The 6000-nt window shown below is 38.9% G+C and overlaps 1 protein-coding gene across 1 annotated transcript in view; it reads right to left on the reverse strand.

The window, feature by feature from the left end:
* LOC110070458 (uncharacterized) overlaps positions 1–3304 on the reverse strand; it is a 44954-nt gene extending 41650 nt beyond the window's left edge. Inside the window, 1 exon segment of the mRNA XM_072984835.2 lies at positions 1258–3304. The gene's annotated coding sequence lies outside the window, so the exon portion shown is untranslated.
* Between the last annotated feature and the right edge of the window lie 2696 nt (positions 3305–6000).

Here is a 6000-nt window from a genome sequence, read left to right on the forward strand (position 1 = left end):
TCTGGAGATGATTCAGGTGTTTCTGATTGCTCAGCATTCTCCTCAGCCTCAGTTAACCTTTCTGGTTCCAGGTCTTCAGCTGCACTCATGACAGTTGTGAAGTTGATGGGGTTCTACTTTAAAGCTCCTCGTTGTTCATGAGGGTAATGCACTCTAGGTTTTACCCCATCAAACAACTTTTTAAGGGGGGAGGTGTGTAGCGAACAGCCCTGCCCTCACCTGTCCGTCACAGAACAGTGAAGAAGGAGCCAATGAGAGGATGGAAGGCGGAGCCAAGGGGGGAGGGAGCTGGATATAAAGGCTGGTGCGTAGAGTCTGAGTGAGATCCTGGTAGAGAGAGACTGTGTGAAACTTAAAAGTGAAATAAGAGTGAGTTAGAGATCTCTAAGAATGAAGAATGGAATAGAGAATTAAAAGAGGTTTAAAGTTATAGCTGTTTTGATTCAAATACTAGTGATTATCAGTCTGTGATTTACCTATTGAATATTAATCTTATATTAACTACCCTGATATAATAAATGACTTAAGTTTTAAAAACACACATGTCTCCATGATTAAATGGTATTAAAGCAGCAATACCTAGTGGCAGCAAAGAAAGAGGAGCGAGATCCTCGTGAAGGCCTGGGGGAATAAGGGCTTCAGAGGAAATCGCCATAGTATGCAAGTTGTGTTGTCTTCTAATACCTTTATTGCATTACGTGTTTCAATCTTTAAATTTTTAATCATTTGCTTATACCAAACTACTTAGCTGCCTAGAGTGGTCCGTGTGATGATTTGTGTTTTTATGAGATGCTAGAATGGGTTTTGTAGTCATAATATTGTCTTGACAGCATCCATCTTGATTTAAAGTCTGCTCTGTAGTAGGAAAGTTTTTCATGCTCTTTCAGAGAAGCTTCACTCTCTGGTTATCTCGTTGCTAAGATGAGTAGAGAGCAGAGACTTTCGTAGTCAAAATAATTCTGCCACAAAATATGATAACAACTCTCAAGTTCCCATGAGAAAGTTAGGCGGGACAACAAGACCCAGGAGGGGGTGTTCCTTATGAGGAATTCTGGGAAGAAGAAGGAGGTTGGTAAGAAGTTAAAAAAAAAAGGTGGAGTTTGACTGAGAAAGGACAGACGTGCTTTTCCCAAAATGGACTATAACTTTTGAATGGAGTTTTTTTCAACATGGACTTTTGGATTACAACAAGAATCTAACCTTTCCTGATGGAATGAATTTTCTGTAGTAGCCAGCTAGGCCCAAAAATGAACGTACCTGTTTCTTAGTTCTTGGAATAGGCCAATCATTAATAGATTGTACTTCGGCTTGCAGAGTCTGAATTTCTCCTTGCCCAATCGAATGACCTAAGTACATGACTTTTCCTTGCATCCATTGACAGTCCGATGGGCCAGATAGGTGGGGTAATAAATAAATAAATAAATAAATAAATAAATAAATAAATAAATAAATAAATAAATAAATAAATACTTCAGAACATAGTTCTGATAAAGCAGCAAATTCAGCTTCTGCTGTAGAAGTAGCAACTGAACTTTGTCTCCTGAATTTCCACCCTACGTATTTGCAAACATCACTACAAATCCAGACATTGACTTCCTGTCATTTTCATCATTCGCCCAATCACTATCAACATAGGCCATTAAATTCAATTCTTTTGAAGGTTTTATGAATAAACATTTGTCACTTGTTCGCTTTAAGTATCTAAATACTCTTTTTACACCTTGCCAGTATTTCATAGTTGGCTTAGACACATGTCTACTTAGTATGTTCGCTGCTGCTGCAATGTCTGGCCTAGTCCAATTCACTAAGTAAATTAAGCTGCCAATTGCAGATTGATAAATTTCTTGATTTTCAAACTCTTTGCTAACTCCATCAGACTTTTGAAAATCTATAACCATAGGGGTTTGTACACTTTTACAATCTTGCAAATTGTATCATTCCAACATCTGCTCAATTTTTATCTTTTGGCTTAATACAAAACCTTTGTTTTCTTTCTTTATTTGCACCCCTAAATAAAAGGGCCGTGGTGGTGCTGTGGGCTATACCGCAGAAGCCTGTGCTGCAGGGTCAGAAGACCAAGCAGTCGTAAGATCGAATCCACATGACGGAGTGAGCGCCCGTCACTTGTCTCAGCTCCTGCCAACCTAGCAGTTCGAAAGCATGCAAATGCAAGTAGATTAATAGGGACCACCCCAGTGGGAAGGTAACAGCGTTCCGTGTCTAAGTCGCACTGGTCATGTGACCACAGGAGATTGTCTTCGGACAAAACACTGGCTCTATGGCTTGGAAACGGCGATGAGCACTGCCCCCTAGAGTCGAACATGACTGGACAAAAATTGTCAAGGGGAACCTTAACCTTTACCTTTACCTAAATAATTTTGTATTGGGCCCAGGTTTTTCAATTTCAATTCTTTCTTCAGCTGCTTTTCAAATAAGTTTATCTGACTCTGTCCAGGTCTATAGAGCCTGTGTCCAGGTCTACAGAGCCTGTGTCCTGAGCACACTCCTGTACTGCAGTGAGTCCTGGACCCTTTGTGCACAGCAGGAGAGGAAGTTGAACATGTTCCATATGTGTTGTCTCTGACAAATTTTTGGTATCACCTGGCAGGACAAAGTTCCAAATACAGTAGTCCTAGAATGAGCTGGAATTTTTTTGCATGTATACAATACTGAAACAGTGACATCTATGTTGGCTTGGGCATGTCATGAGAATGGCTTATGGTTGGATTCCAAAAGATCTCCTGTATGGAGAATTAGTGCAGGGAAATTGCCGCAGAGGGAGACCACAGCTGTGATACAAGGATATCTGCAAGTGGGATCTGAAGGCCTTAGGAATGGACCTCAACAGATGGGAAACCTTGACATCTGAGCATTGAGCCTGGAGGCAGGTGGTGCATCATGGCCTCTCCCATTTTGAAGAGACCCTTGTCCAGCAGGCCGAAGCAAAGAGGCAGTCCTGAAACCAGCAAAATCAGGGAGCTGGACAGGGGACAGATTTTATTTGTCTTCAGTGTGGAAGGGATTGTCACTTTCGAATTGGCCTTCTAAGCCACACTAGATGCTGTTCCAAGTTCTCCATAGAGAGCACGTTACCATAGTCTTTCAAGACTGAAGGATTCCTAAACTCTGTTCTGTTTGCAGTCCAGGGGACTCTCAAGAATCTCCTCCAGCACCACAATTTAAAAGCATACATTCTTTGAGAGAGGGGGAGGAGTCAGGACCAGCGTGAAGCAGCAGGAATCAGGGGTCTCCTGGTAACCGGCTGCTGTCATGGGATCGACCCCCCCAATTTATTTTGGGGGGTAGGGGGTATAACGACTCTTATTTACTTCATTCAGTTCCTAAGAAGCTGTAATAAAGTAATTAGAGAAGCACAAGTAGGGATTTGATAAACAAACAAAGCAATCCCCTCTCTCTGCTGTCCGTCAGCCCAAATACAAACAGTTAGGAGCTTTACTCTTGTCTGTTTCAAAAAGCCCACTTGATTTTATGTAACACAACACAGACATATAAGATTTTAATTGGTTGGGCTGAATCATCAATTAATTAGGTAGCGTAAATTCAGTACTCAAAATGCATTCGGTTTGGTCAGGAAAGAACATAATTTTAAACTGTCAAATAGACAGAAGTATTTATTAAAGAATTAAATCAACATAACTCTAATATAATATAAATAGATATTTGTACAATTTTTTACTCTAAGCAGTTTCCCTCCCCTTCATTGCATTTCTCTAGAAAAATAATTAAACACATTCTCTAAATAAAAAAAAATTATTATCTCACGTCCTTGAATACAGCTGGTAAAGCACAGAAGTTTTTTAGTTGTAGGGATATTTCAGCAACGACTATAAAATCAATCATGTAAATGTTTCTTCAGTCCATCATAAATCTCCATCTTGTCTTCTTCCTCCCAGCAGCAAAAACGAACTCTCTCCTTGCTGTTTTTTAAACTGTCTTTTTATCTAGGGAAACTCCCACTCCCTTCGGCCAGCTATATTTTTTTTTCCAGTTACCAGATAAGCAATGTGCAGAAAAAACTAGGTGAAAGTTCTTGCTGCCTAACTTAATTCCTCACACGCCCCCCGAAATTACACAGAAATTCAGATTAGTCTACTTATCTAATTTATAGTAATTTGATACAAGGAATTAAGAAAATATAAAACATGTTATATATCAAAACTCTACTACAAAAGTATATATGAAATAATGAAACACTACGTTCTATGAAATTACATCAGATATCTAAGTCAACGCTCAGTGTTGCATGAGTTTTCTTCTTCATACATTCTAGAAAGACTATCTGCTACTACATTCAATTTTCCTGGAATATGTTGGATATTAAAATCAAAATCTTGTAATGCCAAACTCCATCTTAACAATTTTTGGTTATGAGATTTCATACTTTGTAACCACACTAAAGCTCGGTGATCGGTTTGAAGCGTGAATTTGCGCCCCCATAAATAAGGTCTCAAAAGATTCAATGCCCAAAAAACTGAAAGTGCCTCTTTTTCAGGAATAGCATAGTGTTTCTCGCGTTCCAGAAGTTTTCTAGAGAAATAGGATATCGGATAAAGGTTTCCATCTTCTCCTTGTTGTAATAAAACAGCTCCTAGACCTAATTCAGATGCATCAGTTTGTAATACGAAAGGTTTGTTGAAATCAGGAGATTTCAAAATAGGCGCATCAACAATTTTAGCTTTTAAGGCATCAAAAGTCTTTTGACATTCAGGAGTCCATTTTACTTTGACAGGTTCTCTTTTTCTAGTTAGCTCTGTCAAAGGTGCTGCCAAATTACTAAAATCCGGAATAAATTTTCTGTAGTAGCCAATTAGACCTAGAAACGAGCGTACTTGTTTCTTAGTTTTAGGAATAGGCCAATCATTGATAGCTTGAACTTTTGCTTGTATAGTTTGAATTTCTCCTTGCCCAATCAAATGTCCTAAATACATGACTTTTACCTGCATCCATTGACATTTACTGGCTTTTACTGTCAGTCCTGCTTGTTGAAGTCTGGACAAAACAGTTTCAATGTGTGTCAAATGAGATTCAAAATCATTACTAAAAATCGCAACATCGTCAAGATAAGCATTAGCATAAGGTAAACCTTGCAAAAGTTTATCAATCATCCTTTGAAATGAAGCACCTGCATTTTTCAAACCAAATGGCATTCTGCGGAACCGGAAAGTTCCCACATGAGTGATGAAAGCGGTCTTGTCTCGTGATTCTTCTGCCATATCTAATTGCCAATAAGCATTCTTTAGGTCAAGGATACTTATAAATTTAGCCTTAGCAAGGTGTTCAATCAAATCATCCATTCTAGGCAAAGGGTAAGGATCCGATTTGGTAACACTGTTCAACTTCCTATAATCAACACAAAATCTCACTTCTTCTTGAATTTCACCTGTAGCAGTCTTTTTAGGGACTAGTACCACAGGTGAAGTCCAAGTAGGGCTGATTGCCTCTTCAATAACTCCTAGAGATAACATCTTTTGAATCTCTTGCTCAATTTGTTTAGCATGATTACCAATTGCTCTGTATGGGCTCGACCGTATAGGTTGAGCATCACTATCTGTAGTGATTTCATGACTGACTAAATTTGTGTAACCTGGTTTGTCTGAGAACACATCTTGATGTCGTTCTAGGACCTGGTACAACTGATCCTTCTGATCTTGATTACCTGTTAAGATAATATTATCAGACCAATCACCCGCATCTTGCAATTCTGACAACATATCAATTGGTTCATTGGAAGAATGGAAATACTCAGCATGATTTTGAAAAACCATTGCAGATCTATCTTTGTAACGTTTCAGTCTATTGACATGATAAAGAACAGGTTTCTTTTTAGAATCCAGCATTTTAACAAGATAATTAACATCTCCAAATCTTTGAACAATTTCTCCTGGACCTTCCCAGACCACTTCTAACTTAGAAGGTCTGAGCGGGTTCAGTACTAACACCAAATCACCCACTGCAAATTCTCTGTGTCGGGATTTCTTG

This window comes from Pogona vitticeps, chromosome 7 (genome assembly GCF_051106095.1).
Source record: "Pogona vitticeps strain Pit_001003342236 chromosome 7, PviZW2.1, whole genome shotgun sequence".
NCBI lineage: Eukaryota > Metazoa > Chordata > Lepidosauria > Squamata > Agamidae > Pogona > Pogona vitticeps.